The 20,928-nt window shown below is 49.2% G+C and overlaps 28 non-coding genes and 6 pseudogenes across 28 annotated transcripts in view; all 34 read left to right on the top strand.

The window, feature by feature from the left end:
• The window catches only part of LOC126538537 (5S ribosomal RNA), a 119-nt gene extending 59 nt beyond the window's left edge, over positions 1–60 (top strand). Inside the window, exon 1 of the ribosomal RNA XR_007601016.1 lies at positions 1–60. This exon is cut by the window's left edge and continues 59 nt beyond it. This is a non-coding gene — a ribosomal RNA (5S ribosomal RNA).
• Positions 61–566: 506 nt separating this feature from the next.
• Positions 567–685, top strand: LOC126538586 (5S ribosomal RNA). Its single transcript, XR_007601062.1, has one exon. It is a non-coding gene; the product is annotated as a 5S ribosomal RNA (ribosomal RNA).
• A 505-nt stretch (positions 686–1,190) lies between these two features.
• On the top strand, positions 1,191–1,309 carry LOC126538549 (5S ribosomal RNA). The gene has a single exon (XR_007601027.1). It is a non-coding gene; the product is annotated as a 5S ribosomal RNA (ribosomal RNA).
• A 505-nt stretch (positions 1,310–1,814) lies between these two features.
• On the top strand, positions 1,815–1,933 carry LOC126538596 (5S ribosomal RNA; annotated as a pseudogene).
• A 509-nt stretch (positions 1,934–2,442) lies between these two features.
• LOC126538561 (5S ribosomal RNA) lies at positions 2,443–2,561 on the top strand. The gene has a single exon (XR_007601038.1). It is a non-coding gene; the product is annotated as a 5S ribosomal RNA (ribosomal RNA).
• A 510-nt stretch (positions 2,562–3,071) lies between these two features.
• LOC126538573 (5S ribosomal RNA) lies at positions 3,072–3,190 on the top strand. The gene has a single exon (XR_007601050.1). It is a non-coding gene; the product is annotated as a 5S ribosomal RNA (ribosomal RNA).
• Positions 3,191–3,698: 508 nt separating this feature from the next.
• On the top strand, positions 3,699–3,817 carry LOC126538601 (5S ribosomal RNA; annotated as a pseudogene).
• Positions 3,818–4,326: 509 nt separating this feature from the next.
• Positions 4,327–4,445, top strand: LOC126538585 (5S ribosomal RNA). Its single transcript, XR_007601061.1, has one exon. It is a non-coding gene; the product is annotated as a 5S ribosomal RNA (ribosomal RNA).
• A 505-nt stretch (positions 4,446–4,950) lies between these two features.
• On the top strand, positions 4,951–5,069 carry LOC126538597 (5S ribosomal RNA). Its single transcript, XR_007601071.1, has one exon. It is a non-coding gene; the product is annotated as a 5S ribosomal RNA (ribosomal RNA).
• A 510-nt stretch (positions 5,070–5,579) lies between these two features.
• Positions 5,580–5,698, top strand: LOC126538609 (5S ribosomal RNA). Its single transcript, XR_007601072.1, has one exon. It is a non-coding gene; the product is annotated as a 5S ribosomal RNA (ribosomal RNA).
• A 505-nt stretch (positions 5,699–6,203) lies between these two features.
• LOC126538614 (5S ribosomal RNA) lies at positions 6,204–6,322 on the top strand. The gene has a single exon (XR_007601075.1). It is a non-coding gene; the product is annotated as a 5S ribosomal RNA (ribosomal RNA).
• A 508-nt stretch (positions 6,323–6,830) lies between these two features.
• Positions 6,831–6,949, top strand: LOC126538602 (5S ribosomal RNA; annotated as a pseudogene).
• A 509-nt stretch (positions 6,950–7,458) lies between these two features.
• Positions 7,459–7,577, top strand: LOC126538615 (5S ribosomal RNA). Its single transcript, XR_007601076.1, has one exon. It is a non-coding gene; the product is annotated as a 5S ribosomal RNA (ribosomal RNA).
• Positions 7,578–8,082: 505 nt separating this feature from the next.
• On the top strand, positions 8,083–8,201 carry LOC126538616 (5S ribosomal RNA). Its single transcript, XR_007601078.1, has one exon. It is a non-coding gene; the product is annotated as a 5S ribosomal RNA (ribosomal RNA).
• Positions 8,202–8,709: 508 nt separating this feature from the next.
• Positions 8,710–8,828, top strand: LOC126538618 (5S ribosomal RNA). The gene has a single exon (XR_007601080.1). It is a non-coding gene; the product is annotated as a 5S ribosomal RNA (ribosomal RNA).
• Positions 8,829–9,333: 505 nt separating this feature from the next.
• Positions 9,334–9,452, top strand: LOC126538619 (5S ribosomal RNA). Its single transcript, XR_007601081.1, has one exon. It is a non-coding gene; the product is annotated as a 5S ribosomal RNA (ribosomal RNA).
• A 507-nt stretch (positions 9,453–9,959) lies between these two features.
• Positions 9,960–10,078, top strand: LOC126538620 (5S ribosomal RNA). Its single transcript, XR_007601082.1, has one exon. It is a non-coding gene; the product is annotated as a 5S ribosomal RNA (ribosomal RNA).
• Positions 10,079–10,587: 509 nt separating this feature from the next.
• Positions 10,588–10,706, top strand: LOC126538621 (5S ribosomal RNA). The gene has a single exon (XR_007601083.1). It is a non-coding gene; the product is annotated as a 5S ribosomal RNA (ribosomal RNA).
• Positions 10,707–11,212: 506 nt separating this feature from the next.
• LOC140217776 (5S ribosomal RNA) lies at positions 11,213–11,331 on the top strand (annotated as a pseudogene).
• A 509-nt stretch (positions 11,332–11,840) lies between these two features.
• On the top strand, positions 11,841–11,959 carry LOC126538622 (5S ribosomal RNA). The gene has a single exon (XR_007601084.1). It is a non-coding gene; the product is annotated as a 5S ribosomal RNA (ribosomal RNA).
• Positions 11,960–12,469: 510 nt separating this feature from the next.
• On the top strand, positions 12,470–12,588 carry LOC126538623 (5S ribosomal RNA). The gene has a single exon (XR_007601085.1). It is a non-coding gene; the product is annotated as a 5S ribosomal RNA (ribosomal RNA).
• Positions 12,589–13,096: 508 nt separating this feature from the next.
• Positions 13,097–13,215, top strand: LOC126538603 (5S ribosomal RNA; annotated as a pseudogene).
• Positions 13,216–13,724: 509 nt separating this feature from the next.
• LOC126538624 (5S ribosomal RNA) lies at positions 13,725–13,843 on the top strand. The gene has a single exon (XR_007601086.1). It is a non-coding gene; the product is annotated as a 5S ribosomal RNA (ribosomal RNA).
• A 505-nt stretch (positions 13,844–14,348) lies between these two features.
• LOC126538625 (5S ribosomal RNA) lies at positions 14,349–14,467 on the top strand. Its single transcript, XR_007601087.1, has one exon. It is a non-coding gene; the product is annotated as a 5S ribosomal RNA (ribosomal RNA).
• A 510-nt stretch (positions 14,468–14,977) lies between these two features.
• LOC126538626 (5S ribosomal RNA) lies at positions 14,978–15,096 on the top strand. Its single transcript, XR_007601088.1, has one exon. It is a non-coding gene; the product is annotated as a 5S ribosomal RNA (ribosomal RNA).
• Positions 15,097–15,601: 505 nt separating this feature from the next.
• LOC126538627 (5S ribosomal RNA) lies at positions 15,602–15,720 on the top strand. The gene has a single exon (XR_007601089.1). It is a non-coding gene; the product is annotated as a 5S ribosomal RNA (ribosomal RNA).
• A 508-nt stretch (positions 15,721–16,228) lies between these two features.
• On the top strand, positions 16,229–16,347 carry LOC126538604 (5S ribosomal RNA; annotated as a pseudogene).
• A 509-nt stretch (positions 16,348–16,856) lies between these two features.
• Positions 16,857–16,975, top strand: LOC126538629 (5S ribosomal RNA). Its single transcript, XR_007601091.1, has one exon. It is a non-coding gene; the product is annotated as a 5S ribosomal RNA (ribosomal RNA).
• A 505-nt stretch (positions 16,976–17,480) lies between these two features.
• Positions 17,481–17,599, top strand: LOC126538630 (5S ribosomal RNA). The gene has a single exon (XR_007601092.1). It is a non-coding gene; the product is annotated as a 5S ribosomal RNA (ribosomal RNA).
• A 508-nt stretch (positions 17,600–18,107) lies between these two features.
• Positions 18,108–18,226, top strand: LOC126538631 (5S ribosomal RNA). The gene has a single exon (XR_007601093.1). It is a non-coding gene; the product is annotated as a 5S ribosomal RNA (ribosomal RNA).
• A 505-nt stretch (positions 18,227–18,731) lies between these two features.
• LOC126538632 (5S ribosomal RNA) lies at positions 18,732–18,850 on the top strand. Its single transcript, XR_007601094.1, has one exon. It is a non-coding gene; the product is annotated as a 5S ribosomal RNA (ribosomal RNA).
• Positions 18,851–19,357: 507 nt separating this feature from the next.
• Positions 19,358–19,476, top strand: LOC126538633 (5S ribosomal RNA). The gene has a single exon (XR_007601095.1). It is a non-coding gene; the product is annotated as a 5S ribosomal RNA (ribosomal RNA).
• Positions 19,477–19,985: 509 nt separating this feature from the next.
• Positions 19,986–20,104, top strand: LOC126538634 (5S ribosomal RNA). The gene has a single exon (XR_007601096.1). It is a non-coding gene; the product is annotated as a 5S ribosomal RNA (ribosomal RNA).
• A 508-nt stretch (positions 20,105–20,612) lies between these two features.
• Positions 20,613–20,731, top strand: LOC126538635 (5S ribosomal RNA). Its single transcript, XR_007601097.1, has one exon. It is a non-coding gene; the product is annotated as a 5S ribosomal RNA (ribosomal RNA).
• Positions 20,732–20,928: the final 197 nt, after the last annotated feature.

Genomic DNA, 20,928 nt, shown 5'->3' with positions numbered 1-20,928 from the left:
CATTGGGCTCGGTCAGTACTTGGGAGGGAGACCACCTGGGAACACCGAGTGCTGATGGCACCCTTCTTTTTGCATTTTTTTATTGCGTGCTTCTGTGACATTTTTTTTTTTTTTACACTCACGTGTGGGTTGTTTTATTTACTGTTACATTCAACTGGCGCAGCCTACTGGTAGAGCCAACGTCGAAGTGCAAAAACAATATGCAAGCCGCTAGGCGATTGTACGCGCAGTGACGGTGGTAACCGGTATAAGTAATGGTGCAAAATTTAGTCGCACAAACTGCTAACCGTTTACCTATTACACCCGTATCCAGCTCAGTGACAATCAATAACTTGGCGCATTGCTAGCGCCAAACGTGGGCTGCAGCGGACGCAAATCGTTGCTCTCGTCCTCGTGTTTTATTGCCAGCTCGACTCGGCAGCAACTAACCATAACAAACGGAGCAATCCACGTACACGACGTGTGCCTGTACTATCAACGGAAAGACAGTGCCGCGTACGTGCTGTAGCAATACGTTGCGAATGCACATAGCACGATACAGGTGCAGTCGTAAACATAGCATCCCTGCCATCGGCCATACCATGCTGAATACGCCGGTTCTCGTCCGATCCCCGAAGCTAAGCAGCATTGGGCTCGGTCAGTACTTGGGAGGGAGACCACCTGGGAACACCGAGTGCTGATGGCGCCCTTCTTTTTGCATTTTTTTATTGCGTGCTTCTGTGACATTTTTTTTTTTTTACACTCACGTGTGGGTTGTTTTATTTACTGTTACATTCAACTGGCGCAGCCTACTGGTAGAGCCAACGTCGAAGTGCAAAAACAATATGCAAGCCGCTAGGCGATTGTACGTGCAGTGACGGTGGTAACCGGTATAAGTAATGGTGCAAAATTTAGTCGCACAAACTGCTAACCGTTTACCTATTACACCCGTATCCAGCTCAGTGACAATCAATAACTTGGCGCATTGCTAGCGCCAAACGTGGGCTGCAGCGGACGCAAATCGTTGCTCTCGTCCTCGTGTTTTATTGCCAGCTCGACTCGGCAGCAACTAACCATAACAAACGGAGCAATCCACGTACACGACGTGTGCCTGTACTATCAACGGAAAGACAGTGCCGCGTACGTGCTGTAGCAATACGTTGCGAATGCACATAGCACGATACAGGTGCAGTCGTAAACATAGCATCCCTGCCATCGGCCATACCATGCTGAATACGCCGGTTCTCGTCCGATCCCCGAAGCTAAGCAGCATTGGGCTCGGTCAGTACTTGGGAGGGAGACCACCTGGGAACACCGAGTGCTGATGGCACCCTTCTTTTTGCATTTTTTTATTGCGTGCTTCTGTGACATTTTTTTTTTTTTACACTCACGTGTGGGTTGTTTTATTTACTGTTACATTCAACTGGCGCAGCCTACTGGTAGAGCCAACGTCGAAGTGCAAAAACAATATGCAAGCCGCTAGGCGATTGTACGCGCAGTGACGGTGGTAACCGGTATAAGTAATGGTGCAAAATTTAGTCGCACAAACTGCTAACCGTTTACCTATTACACCCGTATCCAGCTCAGTGACAATCAATAACTTGGCGCATTGCTAGCGCCAAACGTGGGCTGCAGCGGACGCAAATCGTTGCTCTCGTCCTCGTGTTTTATTGCCAGCTCGACTCGGCAGCAACTAACCATAACAAACGGAGCAATCCACGTACACGACGTGTGCCTGTACTATCAACGGAAAGACAGTGCCGCGTACGTGCTGTAGCAATACGTTGCGAATGCACATAGCACGATACAGGTGCAGTCGTAAACATAGCATCCCTGCCATCGGCCATACCATGCTGAATACGCCGGTTCTCGTCCGATCCCCGAAGCTAAGCAGCATTGGCCTCGGTCAGTACTTGGGAGGGAGACCACCTGGGAACACCGAGTGCTGATGGCACCCTTCTTTTTGCATTTTTTTATTGCGTGCTTCTGTGACTTATTTTTTTTTTTTTTTACACTCACGTGTGGGTTGTTTTATTTACTGTTACATTCAACTGGCGCAGCCTACTGGTAGAGCCAACGTCGAAGTGCAAAAACAATATGCAAGCCGCTAGGCGATTGTACGCGCAGTGACGGTGGTAACCGGTATAAGTAATGGTGCAAAATTTAGTCGCACAAACTGCTAACCGTTTACCTATTACACCCGTATCCAGCTCAGTGACAATCAATAACTTGGCGCATTGCTAGCGCCAAACGTGGGCTGCAGCGGACGCAAATCGTTGCTCTCGTCCTCGTGTTTTATTGCCAGCTCGACTCGGCAGCAACTAACCATAACAAACGGACCAATCCACGTACACGACGTGTGCCTGTACTATCAACGGAAAGACAGTGCCGCGTACGTGCTGTAGCAATACGTTGCGAATGCACATAGCACGATACAGGTGCAGTCGTAAGCATAGCATCCCTGCCATCGGCCATACCATGCTGAATACGCCGGTTCTCGTCCGATCCCCGAAGCTAAGCAGCATTGGGCTCGGTCAGTACTTGGGAGGGAGACCACCTGGGAACACCGAGTGCTGATGGCACCCTTCTTTTTGCATTTTTTTATTGCGTGCTTCTGTGACTTATTTTTTTTTTTTTTTTACACTCACGTGTGGGTTGTTTTATTTACTGTTACATTCAACTGGCGCAGCCTACTGGTAGAGCCAACGTCGAAGTGCAAAAACAATATGCAAGCCGCTAGGCGATTGTACGCGCAGTGACGGTGGTAACCGGTATAAGTAATGGTGCAAAATTTAGTCGCACAAACTGCTAACCGTTTACCTATTACACCCGTATCCAGCTCAGTGACAATCAATAACTTGGCGCATTGCTAGCGCCAAACGTGGGCTGCAGCGGACGCAAATCGTTGCTCTCGTCCTCGTGTTTTATTGCCAGCTCGACTCGGCAGCAACTAACCATAACAAACGGAGCAATCCACGTACACGACGTGTGCCTGTACTATCAACGGAAAGACAGTGCCGCGTACGTGCTGTAGCAATACGTTGCGAATGCACATAGCACGATACAGGTGCAGTCGTAAGCATAGCATCCCTGCCATCGGCCATACCATGCTGAATACGCCGGTTCTCGTCCGATCCCCGAAGCTAAGCAGCATTGGGCTCGGTCAGTACTTGGGAGGGAGACCACCTGGGAACACCGAGTGCTGATGGCACCCTTCTTTTTGCATTTTTTTATTGCGTGCTTCTGTGACTTATTTTTTTTTTTTTTACACTCACGTGTGGGTTGTTTTATTTACTGTTACATTCAACTGGCGCAGCCTACTGGTAGAGCCAACGTCGAAGTGCAAAAACAATATGCAAGCCGCTAGGCGATTGTACGCGCAGTGACGGTGGTAACCGGTATAAGTAATGGTGCAAAATTTAGTCGCACAAACTGCTAACCGTTTACCTATTACACCCGTATCCAGCTCAGTGACAATCAATAACTTGGCGCATTGCTAGCGCCAAACGTGGGCTGCAGCGGACGCAAATCGTTGCTCTCGTCCTCGTGTTTTATTGCCAGCTCGACTCGGCAGCAACTAACCATAACAAACGGACCAATCCACGTACACGACGTGTGCCTGTACTATCAACGGAAAGACAGTGCCGCGTACGTGCTGTAGCAATACGTTGCGAATGCACATAGCACGATACAGGTGCAGTCGTAAGCATAGCATCCCTGCCATCGGCCATACCATGCTGAATACGCCGGTTCTCGTCCGATCCCCGAAGCTAAGCAGCATTGGGCTCGGTCATTTCTTGGGAGGGAGACCACCTGGGAACACCGAGTGCTGATGGCACCCTTCTTTTTGCATTTTTTTATTGCGTGCTTCTGTGACTTATTTTTTTTTTTTTTTACACTCACGTGTGGGTTGTTTTATTTACTGTTACATTCAACTGGCGCAGCCTACTGGTAGAGCCAACGTCGAAGTGCAAAAACAATATGCAAGCCGCCAGGCGATTGTACGCGCAGTGACGGTGGTAACCGGTATAAGTAATGGTGCAAAATTTAGTCGCACAAACTGCTAACCGTTTACCTATTACACCCGTATCCAGCTCAGTGACAATCAATAACTTGGCGCATTGCTAGCGCCAAACGTGGGCTGCAGCGGACGCAAATCGTTGCTCTCGTCCTCGTGTTTTATTGCCAGCTCGACTCGGCAGCAACTAACCATAACAAACGGAGCAATCCACGTACACGACGTGTGCCTGTACTATCAACGGAAAGACAGTGCCGCGTACGTGCTGTAGCAATACGTTGCGAATGCACATAGCACGATACAGGTGCAGTCGTAAACATAGCATCCCTGCCATCGGCCATACCATGCTGAATACGCCGGTTCTCGTCCGATCCCCGAAGCTAAGCAGCATTGGGCTCGGTCAGTACTTGGGAGGGAGACCACCTGGGAACACCGAGTGCTGATGGCACCCTTCTTTTTGCATTTTTTTATTGCGTGCTTCTGTGTCATTTTTTTTTTTTTACACTCACGTGTGGGTTGTTTTATTTACTGTTACATTCAACTGGCGCAGCCTACTGGTAGAGCCAACGTCGAAGTGCAAAAACAATATGCAAGCCGCTAGGCGATTGTACGCGCAGTGACGGTGGTAACCGGTATAAGTAATGGTGCAAAATTTAGTCGCACAAACTGCTAACCGTTTACCTATTACACCCGTATCCAGCTCAGTGGCAATCAATAACTTGGCGCATTGCTAGCGCCAAACGTGGGCTGCAGCGGACGCAAATCGTTGCTCTCGTCCTCGTGTTTTATTGCCAGCTCGACTCGGCAGCAACTAACCATAACAAACGGAGCAATCCACGTACACGACGTGTGCCTGTACTATCAACGGAAAGACAGTGCCGCGTACGTGCTGTAGCAATACGTTGCGAATGCACATAGCACGATACAGGTGCAGTCGTAAACATAGCATCCCTGCCATCGGCCATACCATGCTGAATACGCCGGTTCTCGTCCGATCCCCGAAGCTAAGCAGCATTGGGCTCGGTCAGTACTTGGGAGGGAGACCACCTGGGAACACCGAGTGCTGATGGCACCCTTCTTTTTGCATTTTTTTATTGCGTGCTTCTGTGACTTATTTTTTTTTTTTTTTTACACTCACGTGTGGGTTGTTTTATTTACTGTTACATTCAACTGGCGCAGCCTACTGGTAGAGCCAACGTCGAAGTGCAAAAACAATATGCAAGCCGCTAGGCGATTGTACGCGCAGTGACGGTGGTAACCGGTATAAGTAATGGTGCAAAATTTAGTCGCACAAACTGCTAACCGTTTACCTATTACACCCGTATCCAGCTCAGTGACAATCAATAACTTGGCGCATTGCTAGCGCCAAACGTGGGCTGCAGCGGACGCAAATCGTTGCTCTCGTCCTCGTGTTTTATTGCCAGCTCGACTCGGCAGCAACTAACCATAACAAACGGACCAATCCACGTACACGACGTGTGCCTGTACTATCAACGGAAAGACAGTGCCGCGTACGTGCTGTAGCAATACGTTGCGAATGCACATAGCACGATACAGGTGCAGTCGTAAGCATAGCATCCCTGCCATCGGCCATACCATGCTGAATACGCCGGTTCTCGTCCGATCCCCGAAGCTAAGCAGCATTGGGCTCGGTCAGTACTTGGGAGGGAGACCACCTGGGAACACCGAGTGCTGATGGCACCCTTCTTTTTGCATTTTTTTATTGCGTGCTTCTGTGTCATTTTTTTTTTTTTACACTCACGTGTGGGTTGTTTTATTTACTGTTACATTCAACTGGCGCAGCCTACTGGTAGAGCCAACGTCGAAGTGCAAAAACAATATGCAAGCCGCTAGGCGATTGTACGCGCAGTGACGGTGGTAACCGGTATAAGTAATGGTGCAAAATTTAGTCGCACAAACTGCTAACCGTTTACCTATTACACCCGTATCCAGCTCAGTGACAATCAATAACTTGGCGCATTGCTAGCGCCAAACGTGGGCTGCAGCGGACGCAAATCGTTGCTCTCGTCCTCGTGTTTTATTGCCAGCTCGACTCGGCAGCAACTAACCATAACAAACGGAGCAATCCACGTACACGACGTGTGCCTGTACTATCAACGGAAAGACAGTGCCGCGTACGTGCTGTAGCAATACGTTGCGAATGCACATAGCACGATACAGGTGCAGTCGTAAACATAGCATCCCTGCCATCGGCCATACCATGCTGAATACGCCGGTTCTCGTCCGATCCCCGAAGCTAAGCAGCATTGGGCTCGGTCAGTACTTGGGAGGGAGACCACCTGGGAACACCGAGTGCTGATGGCACCCTTCTTTTTGCATTTTTTTATTGCGTGCTTCTGTGACTTATTTTTTTTTTTTTTACACTCACGTGTGGGTTGTTTTATTTACTGTTACATTCAACTGGCGCAGCCTACTGGTAGAGCCAACGTCGAAGTGCAAAAACAATATGCAAGCCGCTAGGCGATTGTACGCGCAGTGACGGTGGTAACCGGTATAAGTAATGGTGCAAAATTTAGTCGCACAAACTGCTAACCGTTTACCTATTACACCCGTATCCAGCTCAGTGACAATCAATAACTTGGCGCATTGCTAGCGCCAAACGTGGGCTGCAGCGGACGCAAATCGTTGCTCTCGTCCTCGTGTTTTATTGCCAGCTCGACTCGGCAGCAACTAACCATAACAAACGGACCAATCCACGTACACGACGTGTGCCTGTACTATCAACGGAAAGACAGTGCCGCGTACGTGCTGTAGCAATACGTTGCGAATGCACATAGCACGATACAGGTGCAGTCGTAAGCATAGCATCCCTGCCATCGGCCATACCATGCTGAATACGCCGGTTCTCGTCCGATCCCCGAAGCTAAGCAGCATTGGGCTCGGTCATTTCTTGGGAGGGAGACCACCTGGGAACACCGAGTGCTGATGGCACCCTTCTTTTTGCATTTTTTTATTGCGTGCTTCTGTGACTTATTTTTTTTTTTTTTTACACTCACGTGTGGGTTGTTTTATTTACTGTTACATTCAACTGGCGCAGCCTACTGGTAGAGCCAACGTCGAAGTGCAAAAACAATATGCAAGCCGCCAGGCGATTGTACGCGCAGTGACGGTGGTAACCGGTATAAGTAATGGTGCAAAATTTAGTCGCACAAACTGCTAACCGTTTACCTATTACACCCGTATCCAGCTCAGTGACAATCAATAACTTGGCGCATTGCTAGCGCCAAACGTGGGCTGCAGCGGACGCAAATCGTTGCTCTCGTCCTCGTGTTTTATTGCCAGCTCGACTCGGCAGCAACTAACCATAACAAACGGAGCAATCCACGTACACGACGTGTGCCTGTACTATCAACGGAAAGACAGTGCCGCGTACGTGCTGTAGCAATACGTTGCGAATGCACATAGCACGATACAGGTGCAGTCGTAAACATAGCATCCCTGCCATCGGCCATACCATGCTGAATACGCCGGTTCTCGTCCGATCCCCGAAGCTAAGCAGCATTGGGCTCGGTCAGTACTTGGGAGGGAGACCACCTGGGAACACCGAGTGCTGATGGCACCCTTCTTTTTGCATTTTTTTATTGCGTGCTTCTGTGTCATTTTTTTTTTTTTACACTCACGTGTGGGTTGTTTTATTTACTGTTACATTCAACTGGCGCAGCCTACTGGTAGAGCCAACGTCGAAGTGCAAAAACAATATGCAAGCCGCTAGGCGATTGTACGCGCAGTGACGGTGGTAACCGGTATAAGTAATGGTGCAAAATTTAGTCGCACAAACTGCTAACCGTTTACCTATTACACCCGTATCCAGCTCAGTGGCAATCAATAACTTGGCGCATTGCTAGCGCCAAACGTGGGCTGCAGCGGACGCAAATCGTTGCTCTCGTCCTCGTGTTTTATTGCCAGCTCGACTCGGCAGCAACTAACCATAACAAACGGAGCAATCCACGTACACGACGTGTGCCTGTACTATCAACGGAAAGACAGTGCCGCGTACGTGCTGTAGCAATACGTTGCGAATGCACATAGCACGATACAGGTGCAGTCGTAAACATAGCATCCCTGCCATCGGCCATACCATGCTGAATACGCCGGTTCTCGTCCGATCCCCGAAGCTAAGCAGCATTGGGCTCGGTCAGTACTTGGGAGGGAGACCACCTGGGAACACCGAGTGCTGATGGCACCCTTCTTTTTGCATTTTTTTATTGCGTGCTTCTGTGACTTATTTTTTTTTTTTTTACACTCACGTGTGGGTTGTTTTATTTACTGTTACATTCAACTGGCGCAGCCTACTGGTAGAGCCAACGTCGAAGTGCAAAAACAATATGCAAGCCGCTAGGCGATTGTACGCGCAGTGACGGTGGTAACCGGTATAAGTAATGGTGCAAAATTTAGTCGCACAAACTGCTAACCGTTTACCTATTACACCCGTATCCAGCTCAGTGACAATCAATAACTTGGCGCATTGCTAGCGCCAAACGTGGGCTGCAGCGGACGCAAATCGTTGCTGTCGTCCTCGTGTTTTATTGCCAGCTCGACTCGGCAGCAACTAACCATAACAAACGGAGCAATCCACGTACACGACGTGTGCCTGTACTATCAACGGAAAGACAGTGCCGCGTACGTGCTGTAGCAATACGTTGCGAATGCACATAGCACGATACAGGTGCAGTCGTAAACATAGCATCCCTGCCATCGGCCATACCATGCTGAATACGCCGGTTCTCGTCCGATCCCCGAAGCTAAGCAGCATTGGGCTCGGTCAGTACTTGGGAGGGAGACCACCTGGGAACACCGAGTGCTGATGGCACCCTTCTTTTTGCATTTTTTTATTGCGTGCTTCTGTGTCATTTTTTTTTTTTTACACTCACGTGTGGGTTGTTTTATTTACTGTTACATTCAACTGGCGCAGCCTACTGGTAGAGCCAACGTCGAAGTGCAAAAACAATATGCAAGCCGCTAGGCGATTGTACGCGCAGTGACGGTGGTAACCGGTATAAGTAATGGTGCAAAATTTAGTCGCACAAACTGCTAACCGTTTACCTATTACACCCGTATCCAGCTCAGTGGCAATCAATAACTTGGCGCATTGCTAGCGCCAAACGTGGGCTGCAGCGGACGCAAATCGTTGCTCTCGTCCTCGTGTTTTATTGCCAGCTCGACTCGGCAGCAACTAACCATAACAAACGGAGCAATCCACGTACACGACGTGTGCCTGTACTATCAACGGAAAGACAGTGCCGCGTACGTGCTGTAGCAATACGTTGCGAATGCACATAGCACGATACAGGTGCAGTCGTAAACATAGCATCCCTGCCATCGGCCATACCATGCTGAATACGCCGGTTCTCGTCCGATCCCCGAAGCTAAGCAGCATTGGGCTCGGTCAGTACTTGGGAGGGAGACCACCTGGGAACACCGAGTGCTGATGGCACCCTTCTTTTTGCATTTTTTTATTGCGTGCTTCTGTGACTTATTTTTTTTTTTTTACACTCACGTGTGGGTTGTTTTATTTACTGTTACATTCAACTGGCGCAGCCTACTGGTAGAGCCAACGTCGAAGTGCAAAAACAATATGCAAGCCGCTAGGCGATTGTACGCGCAGTGACGGTGGTAACCGGTATAAGTAATGGTGCAAAATTTAGTCGCACAAACTGCTAACCGTTTACCTATTACACCCGTATCCAGCTCAGTGACAATCAATAACTTGGCGCATTGCTAGCGCCAAACGTGGGCTGCAGCGGACGCAAATCGTTGCTCTCGTCCTCGTGTTTTATTGCCAGCTCGACTCGGCAGCAACTAACCATAACAAACGGACCAATCCACGTACACGACGTGTGCCTGTACTATCAACGGAAAGACAGTGCCGCGTACGTGCTGTAGCAATACGTTGCGAATGCACATAGCACGATACAGGTGCAGTCGTAAGCATAGCATCCCTGCCATCGGCCATACCATGCTGAATACGCCGGTTCTCGTCCGATCCCCGAAGCTAAGCAGCATTGGGCTCGGTCAGTACTTGGGAGGGAGACCACCTGGGAACACCGAGTGCTGATGGCACCCTTCTTTTTGCATTTTTTTATTGCGTGCTTCTGTGACTTATTTTTTTTTTTTTTTACACTCACGTGTGGGTTGTTTTATTTACTGTTACATTCAACTGGCGCAGCCTACTGGTAGAGCCAACGTCGAAGTGCAAAAACAATATGCAAGCCGCTAGGCGATTGTACGCGCAGTGACGGTGGTAACCGGTATAAGTAATGGTGCAAAATTTAGTCGCACAAACTGCTAACCGTTTACCTATTACACCCGTATCCAGCTCAGTGACAATCAATAACTTGGCGCATTGCTAGCGCCAAACGTGGGCTGCAGCGGACGCAAATCGTTGCTCTCGTCCTCGTGTTTTATTGCCAGCTCGACTCGGCAGCAACTAACCATAACAAACGGAGCAATCCACGTACACGACGTGTGCCTGTACTATCAACGGAAAGACAGTGCCGCGTACGTGCTGTAGCAATACGTTGCGAATGCACATAGCACGATACAGGTGCAGTCGTAAACATAGCATCCCTGCCATCGGCCATACCATGCTGAATACGCCGGTTCTCGTCCGATCCCCGAAGCTAAGCAGCATTGGGCTCGGTCAGTACTTGGGAGGGAGACCACCTGGGAACACCGAGTGCTGATGGCACCCTTCTTTTTGCATTTTTTTATTGCGTGCTTCTGTGACATTTTTTTTTTTTTTACACTCACGTGTGGGTTGTTTTATTTACTGTTACATTCAACTGGCGCAGCCTACTGGTAGAGCCAACGTCGAAGTGCAAAAACAATATGCAAGCCGCTAGGCGATTGTACGCGCAGTGACGGTGGTAACCGGTATAAGTAATGGTGCAAAATTTAGTCGCACAAACTGCTAACCGTTTACCTATTACACCCGTATCCAGCTCAGTGACAATCAATAACTTGGCGCATTGCTAGCGCCAAACGTGGGCTGCAGCGGACGCAAATCGTTGCTCTCGTCCTCGTGTTTTATTGCCAGCTCGACTCGGCAGCAACTAACCATAACAAACGGAGCAATCCACGTACACGACGTGTGCCTGTACTATCAACGGAAAGACAGTGCCGCGTACGTGCTGTAGCAATACGTTGCGAATGCACATAGCACGATACAGGTGCAGTCGTAAACATAGCATCCCTGCCATCGGCCATACCATGCTGAATACGCCGGTTCTCGTCCGATCCCCGAAGCTAAGCAGCATTGGCCTCGGTCAGTACTTGGGAGGGAGACCACCTGGGAACACCGAGTGCTGATGGCACCCTTCTTTTTGCATTTTTTTATTGCGTGCTTCTGTGACTTATTTTTTTTTTTTTTTACACTCACGTGTGGGTTGTTTTATTTACTGTTACATTCAACTGGCGCAGCCTACTGGTAGAGCCAACGTCGAAGTGCAAAAACAATATGCAAGCCGCTAGGCGATTGTACGCGCAGTGACGGTGGTAACCGGTATAAGTAATGGTGCAAAATTTAGTCGCACAAACTGCTAACCGTTTACCTATTACACCCGTATCCAGCTCAGTGACAATCAATAACTTGGCGCATTGCTAGCGCCAAACGTGGGCTGCAGCGGACGCAAATCGTTGCTCTCGTCCTCGTGTTTTATTGCCAGCTCGACTCGGCAGCAACTAACCATAACAAACGGACCAATCCACGTACACGACGTGTGCCTGTACTATCAACGGAAAGACAGTGCCGCGTACGTGCTGTAGCAATACGTTGCGAATGCACATAGCACGATACAGGTGCAGTCGTAAGCATAGCATCCCTGCCATCGGCCATACCATGCTGAATACGCCGGTTCTCGTCCGATCCCCGAAGCTAAGCAGCATTGGGCTCGGTCAGTACTTGGGAGGGAGACCACCTGGGAACACCGAGTGCTGATGGCACCCTTCTTTTTGCATTTTTTTATTGCGTGCTTCTGTGACTTATTTTTTTTTTTTTTTTACACTCACGTGTGGGTTGTTTTATTTACTGTTACATTCAACTGGCGCAGCCTACTGGTAGAGCCAACGTCGAAGTGCAAAAACAATATGCAAGCCGCTAGGCGATTGTACGCGCAGTGACGGTGGTAACCGGTATAAGTAATGGTGCAAAATTTAGTCGCACAAACTGCTAACCGTTTACCTATTACACCCGTATCCAGCTCAGTGACAATCAATAACTTGGCGCATTGCTAGCGCCAAACGTGGGCTGCAGCGGACGCAAATCGTTGCTCTCGTCCTCGTGTTTTATTGCCAGCTCGACTCGGCAGCAACTAACCATAACAAACGGAGCAATCCACGTACACGACGTGTGCCTGTACTATCAACGGAAAGACAGTGCCGCGTACGTGCTGTAGCAATACGTTGCGAATGCACATAGCACGATACAGGTGCAGTCGTAAGCATAGCATCCCTGCCATCGGCCATACCATGCTGAATACGCCGGTTCTCGTCCGATCCCCGAAGCTAAGCAGCATTGGGCTCGGTCAGTACTTGGGAGGGAGACCACCTGGGAACACCGAGTGCTGATGGCACCCTTCTTTTTGCATTTTTTTATTGCGTGCTTCTGTGACTTATTTTTTTTTTTTTTACACTCACGTGTGGGTTGTTTTATTTACTGTTACATTCAACTGGCGCAGCCTACTGGTAGAGCCAACGTCGAAGTGCAAAAACAATATGCAAGCCGCTAGGCGATTGTACGCGCAGTGACGGTGGTAACCGGTATAAGTAATGGTGCAAAATTTAGTCGCACAAACTGCTAACCGTTTACCTATTACACCCGTATCCAGCTCAGTGACAATCAATAACTTGGCGCATTGCTAGCGCCAAACGTGGGCTGCAGCGGACGCAAATCGTTGCTCTCGTCCTCGTGTTTTATTGCCAGCTCGACTCGGCAGCAACTAACCATAACAAACGGACCAATCCACGTACACGACGTGTGCCTGTACTATCAACGGAAAGACAGTGCCGCGTACGTGCTGTAGCAATACGTTGCGAATGCACATAGCACGATACAGGTGCAGTCGTAAGCATAGCATCCCTGCCATCGGCCATACCATGCTGAATACGCCGGTTCTCGTCCGATCCCCGAAGCTAAGCAGCATTGGGCTCGGTCATTTCTTGGGAGGGAGACCACCTGGGAACACCGAGTGCTGATGGCACCCTTCTTTTTGCATTTTTTTATTGCGTGCTTCTGTGACTTATTTTTTTTTTTTTTTACACTCACGTGTGGGTTGTTTTATTTACTGTTACATTCAACTGGCGCAGCCTACTGGTAGAGCCAACGTCGAAGTGCAAAAACAATATGCAAGCCGCCAGGCGATTGTACGCGCAGTGACGGTGGTAACCGGTATAAGTAATGGTGCAAAATTTAGTCGCACAAACTGCTAACCGTTTACCTATTACACCCGTATCCAGCTCAGTGACAATCAATAACTTGGCGCATTGCTAGCGCCAAACGTGGGCTGCAGCGGACGCAAATCGTTGCTCTCGTCCTCGTGTTTTATTGCCAGCTCGACTCGGCAGCAACTAACCATAACAAACGGAGCAATCCACGTACACGACGTGTGCCTGTACTATCAACGGAAAGACAGTGCCGCGTACGTGCTGTAGCAATACGTTGCGAATGCACATAGCACGATACAGGTGCAGTCGTAAACATAGCATCCCTGCCATCGGCCATACCATGCTGAATACGCCGGTTCTCGTCCGATCCCCGAAGCTAAGCAGCATTGGGCTCGGTCAGTACTTGGGAGGGAGACCACCTGGGAACACCGAGTGCTGATGGCACCCTTCTTTTTGCATTTTTTTATTGCGTGCTTCTGTGTCATTTTTTTTTTTTTACACTCACGTGTGGGTTGTTTTATTTACTGTTACATTCAACTGGCGCAGCCTACTGGTAGAGCCAACGTCGAAGTGCAAAAACAATATGCAAGCCGCTAGGCGATTGTACGCGCAGTGACGGTGGTAACCGGTATAAGTAATGGTGCAAAATTTAGTCGCACAAACTGCTAACCGTTTACCTATTACACCCGTATCCAGCTCAGTGGCAATCAATAACTTGGCGCATTGCTAGCGCCAAACGTGGGCTGCAGCGGACGCAAATCGTTGCTCTCGTCCTCGTGTTTTATTGCCAGCTCGACTCGGCAGCAACTAACCATAACAAACGGAGCAATCCACGTACACGACGTGTGCCTGTACTATCAACGGAAAGACAGTGCCGCGTACGTGCTGTAGCAATACGTTGCGAATGCACATAGCACGATACAGGTGCAGTCGTAAACATAGCATCCCTGCCATCGGCCATACCATGCTGAATACGCCGGTTCTCGTCCGATCCCCGAAGCTAAGCAGCATTGGGCTCGGTCAGTACTTGGGAGGGAGACCACCTGGGAACACCGAGTGCTGATGGCACCCTTCTTTTTGCATTTTTTTATTGCGTGCTTCTGTGACTTATTTTTTTTTTTTTTTTACACTCACGTGTGGGTTGTTTTATTTACTGTTACATTCAACTGGCGCAGCCTACTGGTAGAGCCAACGTCGAAGTGCAAAAACAATATGCAAGCCGCTAGGCGATTGTACGCGCAGTGACGGTGGTAACCGGTATAAGTAATGGTGCAAAATTTAGTCGCACAAACTGCTAACCGTTTACCTATTACACCCGTATCCAGCTCAGTGACAATCAATAACTTGGCGCATTGCTAGCGCCAAACGTGGGCTGCAGCGGACGCAAATCGTTGCTCTCGTCCTCGTGTTTTATTGCCAGCTCGACTCGGCAGCAACTAACCATAACAAACGGACCAATCCACGTACACGACGTGTGCCTGTACTATCAACGGAAAGACAGTGCCGCGTACGTGCTGTAGCAATACGTTGCGAATGCACATAGCACGATACAGGTGCAGTCGTAAGCATAGCATCCCTGCCATCGGCCATACCATGCTGAATACGCCGGTTCTCGTCCGATCCCCGAAGCTAAGCAGCATTGGGCTCGGTCAGTACTTGGGAGGGAGACCACCTGGGAACACCGAGTGCTGATGGCACCCTTCTTTTTGCATTTTTTTATTGCGTGCTTCTGTGTCATTTTTTTTTTTTTACACTCACGTGTGGGTTGTTTTATTTACTGTTACATTCAACTGGCGCAGCCTACTGGTAGAGCCAACGTCGAAGTGCAAAAACAATATGCAAGCCGCTAGGCGATTGTACGCGCAGTGACGGTGGTAACCGGTATAAGTAATGGTGCAAAATTTAGTCGCACAAACTGCTAACCGTTTACCTATTACACCCGTATCCAGCTCAGTGACAATCAATAACTTGGCGCATTGCTAGCGCCAAACGTGGGCTGCAGCGGACGCAAATCGTTGCTCTCGTCCTCGTGTTTTATTGCCAGCTCGACTCGGCAGCAACTAACCATAACAAACGGAGCAATCCACGTACACGACGTGTGCCTGTACTATCAACGGAAAGACAGTGCCGCGTACGTGCTGTAGCAATACGTTGCGAATGCACATAGCACGATACAGGTGCAGTCGTAAACATAGCATCCCTGCCATCGGCCATACCATGCTGAATACGCCGGTTCTCGTCCGATCCCCGAAGCTAAGCAGCATTGGGCTCGGTCAGTACTTGGGAGGGAGACCACCTGGGAACACCGAGTGCTGATGGCACCCTTCTTTTTGCATTTTTTTATTGCGTGCTTCTGTGACTTATTTTTTTTTTTTTTACACTCACGTGTGGGTTGTTTTATTTACTGTTACATTCAACTGGCGCAGCCTACTGGTAGAGCCAACGTCGAAGTGCAAAAACAATATGCAAGCCGCTAGGCGATTGTACGCGCAGTGACGGTGGTAACCGGTATAAGTAATGGTGCAAAATTTAGTCGCACAAACTGCTAACCGTTTACCTATTACACCCGTATCCAGCTCAGTGACAATCAATAACTTGGCGCATTGCTAGCGCCAAACGTGGGCTGCAGCGGACGCAAATCGTTGCTCTCGTCCTCGTGTTTTATTGCCAGCTCGACTCGGCAGCAACTAACCATAACAAACGGACCAATCCACGTACACGACGTGTGCCTGTACTATCAACGGAAAGACAGTGCCGCGTACGTGCTGTAGCAATACGTTGCGAATGCACATAGCACGATACAGGTGCAGTCGTAAGCATAGCATCCCTGCCATCGGCCATACCATGCTGAATACGCCGGTTCTCGTCCGATCCCCGAAGCTAAGCAGCATTGGGCTCGGTCATTTCTTGGGAGGGAGACCACCTGGGAACACCGAGTGCTGATGGCACCCTTCTTTTTGCATTTTTTTATTGCGTGCTTCTGTGACTTATTTTTTTTTTTTTTTACACTCACGTGTGGGTTGTTTTATTTACTGTTACATTCAACTGGCGCAGCCTACTGGTAGAGCCAACGTCGAAGTGCAAAAACAATATGCAAGCCGCCAGGCGATTGTACGCGCAGTGACGGTGGTAACCGGTATAAGTAATGGTGCAAAATTTAGTCGCACAAACTGCTAACCGTTTACCTATTACACCCGTATCCAGCTCAGTGACAATCAATAACTTGGCGCATTGCTAGCGCCAAACGTGGGCTGCAGCGGACGCAAATCGTTGCTCTCGTCCTCGTGTTTTATTGCCAGCTCGACTCGGCAGCAACTAACCATAACAAACGGAGCAATCCACGTACACGACGTGTGCCTGTACTATCAACGGAAAGACAGTGCCGCGTACGTGCTGTAGCAATACGTTGCGAATGCACATAGCACGATACAGGTGCAGTCGTAAACATAGCATCCCTGCCATCGGCCATACCATGCTGAATACGCCGGTTCTCGTCCGATCCCCGAAGCTAAGCAGCATTGGGCTCGGTCAGTACTTGGGAGGGAGACCACCTGGGAACACCGAGTGCTGATGGCACCCTTCTTTTTGCATTTTTTTATTGCGTGCTTCTGTGTCATTTTTTTTTTTTTACACTCACGTGTGGGTTGTTTTATTTACTGTTACATTCAACTGGCGCAGCCTACTGGTAGAGCCAACGTCGAAGTGCAAAAACAATATGCAAGCCGCTAGGCGATTGTACGCGCAGTGACGGTGGTAACCGGTATAAGTAATGGTGCAAAATTTAGTCGCACAAACTGCTAACCGTTTACCTATTACACCCGTATCCAGCTCAGTGGCAATCAATAACTTGGCGCATTGCTAGCGCCAAACGTGGGCTGCAGCGGACGCAAATCGTTGCTCTCGTCCTCGTGTTTTATTGCCAGCTCGACTCGGCAGCAACTAACCATAACAAACGGAGCAATCCACGTACACGACGTGTGCCTGTACTATCAACGGAAAGACAGTGCCGCGTACGTGCTGTAGCAATACGTTGCGAATGCACATAGCACGATACAGGTGCAGTCGTAAACATAGCATCCCTGCCATCGGCCATACCATGCTGAATACGCCGGTTCTCGTCCGATCCCCGAAGCTAAGCAGCATTGGGCTCGGTCAGTACTTGGGAGGGAGACCACCTGGGAACACCGAGTGCTGATGGCACCCTTCTTTTTGCATTTTTTTATTGCGTGCTTCTGTGACTTATTTTTTTTTTTTTTACACTCACGTGTGGGTTGTTTTATTTACTGTTACATTCAACTGGCGCAGCCTACTGGTAGAGCCAACGTCGAAGTGCAAAAACAATATGCAAGCCGCTAGGCGATTGTACGCGCAGTGACGGTGGTAACCGGTATAAGTAATGGTGCAAAATTTAGTCGCACAAACTGCTAACCGTTTACCTATTACACCCGTATCCAGCTCAGTGACAATCAATAACTTGGCGCATTGCTAGCGCCAAACGTGGGCTGCAGCGGACGCAAATCGTTGCTGTCGTCCTCGTGTTTTATTGCCAGCTCGACTCGGCAGCAACTAACCATAACAAACGGAGCAATCCACGTACACGACGTGTGCCTGTACTATCAACGGAAAGACAGTGCCGCGTACGTGCTGTAGCAATACGTTGCGAATGCACATAGCACGATACAGGTGCAGTCGTAAACATAGCATCCCTGCCATCGGCCATACCATGCTGAATACGCCGGTTCTCGTCCGATCCCCGAAGCTAAGCAGCATTGGGCTCGGTCAGTACTTGGGAGGGAGACCACCTGGGAACACCGAGTGCTGATGGCACCCTTCTTTTTGCATTTTTTTATTGCGTGCTTCTGTGTCATTTTTTTTTTTTTACACTCACGTGTGGGTTGTTTTATTTACTGTTACATTCAACTGGCGCAGCCTACTGGTAGAGCCAACGTCGAAGTGCAAAAACAATATGCAAGCCGCTAGGCGATTGTACGCGCAGTGACGGTGGTAACCGGTATAAGTAATGGTGCAAAATTTAGTCGCACAAACTGCTAACCGTTTACCTATTACACCCGTATCCAGCTCAGTGGCAATCAATAACTTGGCGCATTGCTAGCGCCAAACGTGGGCTGCAGCGGACGCAAATCGTTGCTCTCGTCCTCGTGTTTTATTGCCAGCTCGACTCGGCAGCAACTAACCATAACAAACGGAGCAATCCACGTACACGACGTGTGCCTGTACTATCAACGGAAAGACAGTGCCGCGTACGTGCTGTAGCAATACGTTGCGAATGCACATAGCACGATACAGGTGCAGTCGTAAACATAGCATCCCTGCCATCGGCCATACCATGCTGAATACGCCGGTTCTCGTCCGATCCCCGAAGCTAAGCAGCATTGGGCTCGGTCAGTACTTGGGAGGGAGACCACCTGGGAACACCGAGTGCTGATGGCACCCTTCTTTTTGCATTTTTTTATTGCGTGCTTCTGTGACTTATTTTTTTTTTTTTACACTCACGTGTGGGTTGTTTTATTTACTGTTACATTCAACTGGCGCAGCCTACTGGTAGAGCCAACGTCGAAGTGCAAAAACAATATGCAAGCCGCTAGGCGATTGTACGCGCAGTGACGGTGGTAACCGGTATAAGTAATGGTGCAAAATTTAGTCGCACAAACTGCTAACCGTTTACCTATTACACCCGTATCCAGCTCAGTGACAATCAATAACTTGGCGCATTGCTAGCGCCAAACGTGGGCTGCAGCGGACGCAAATCGTTGCTCTCGTCCTCGTGTTTTATTGCCAGCTCGACTCGGCAGCAACTAACCATAACAAACGGACCAATCCACGTACACGACGTGTGCCTGTACTATCAACGGAAAGACAGTGCCGCGTACGTGCTGTAGCAATACGTTGCGAATGCACATAGCACGATACAGGTGCAGTCGTAAGCATAGCATCCCTGCCATCGGCCATACCATGCTGAATACGCCGGTTCTCGTCCGATCCCCGAAGCTAAGCAGCATTGGGCTCGGTCAGTACTTGGGAGGGAGACCACCTGGGAACACCGAGTGCTGATGGCACCCTTCTTTTTGCATTTTTTTATTGCGTGCTTCTGTGACTTATTTTTTTTTTTTTTTACACTCACGTGTGGGTTGTTTTATTTACTGTTACATTCAACTGGCGCAGCCTACTGGTAGAGCCAACGTCGAAGTGCAAAAACAATATGCAAGCCGCTAGGCGATTGTACGCGCAGTGACGGTGGTAACCGGTATAAGTAATGGTGCAAAATTTAGTCGCACAAACTGCTAACCGTTTACCTATTACACCCGTATCCAGCTCAGTGACAATCAATAACTTGGCGCATTGCTAGCGCCAAACGTGGGCTGCAGCGGACGCAAATCGTTGCTCTCGTCCTCGTGTTTTATTGCCAGCTCGACTCGGCAGCAACTAACCATAACAAACGGAGCAATCCACGTACACGACGTGTGCCTGTACTATCAACGGAAAGACAGTGCCGCGTACGTGCTGTAGCAATACGTTGCGAATGCACATAGCACGATACAGGTGCAGTCGTAAACATAGCATCCCTGCCATCGGCCATACCATGCTGAATACGCCGGTTCTCGTCCGATCCCCGAAGCTAAGCAGCATTGGGCTCGGTCAGTACTTGGGAGGGAGACCACCTGGGAACACCGAGTGCTGATGGCACCCTTCTTTTTGCATTTTTTTATTGCGTGCTTCTGTGACTTATTTTTTTTTTTTTTACACTCACGTGTGGGTTGTTTTATTTACTGTTACATTCAACTGGCGCAGCCTACTGGTAGAGCCAACGTCGAAGTGCAAAAACAATATGCAAGCCGCTAGGCGATTGTACGCGCAGTGACGGTGGTAACCGGTATAAGTAATGGTGCAAAATTTAGTCGCACAAACTGCTAACCGTTTACCTATTACACCCGTATCCAGCTCAGTGACAATCAATAACTTGGCGCATTGCTAGCGCCAAACGTGGGCTGCAGCGGACGCAAATCGTTGCTCTCGTCCTCGTGTTTTATTGCCAGCTCGACTCGGCAGCAACTAACCATAACAAACGGACCAATCCACGTACACGACGTGTGCCTGTACTATCAACGGAAAGACAGTGCCGCGTACGTGCTGTAGCAATACGTTGCGAATGCACATAGCACGATACAGGTGCAGTCGTAAGCATAGGATCCCTGCCATCGGCCATACCATGCTGAATACGCCGGTTCTCGTCCGATCCCCGAAGCTAAGCAGCATTGGGCTCGGTCAGTACTTGGGAGGGAGACCACCTGGGAACACCGAGTGCTGATGGCACCCTTCTTTTTGCATTTTTTTATTGCGTGCTTCTGTGACATTTTTTTTTTTTTTACACTCACGTGTGGGTTGTTTTATTTACTGTTACATTCAACTGGCGCAGCCTACTGGTAGAGCCAACGTCGAAGTGCAAAAACAATATGCAAGCCGCTAGGCGATTGTACGCGCAGTGACGGTGGTAACCGGTATAAGTAATG

This window comes from Dermacentor andersoni, chromosome 4 (genome assembly GCF_023375885.2).
Source record: "Dermacentor andersoni chromosome 4, qqDerAnde1_hic_scaffold, whole genome shotgun sequence".
In the NCBI taxonomy this organism is placed as follows: domain Eukaryota; kingdom Metazoa; phylum Arthropoda; class Arachnida; order Ixodida; family Ixodidae; genus Dermacentor; species Dermacentor andersoni.
Note: the sequence above shows the minus strand (reverse complement) of the source record. Positions and strands in the feature narration are given on the sequence as shown.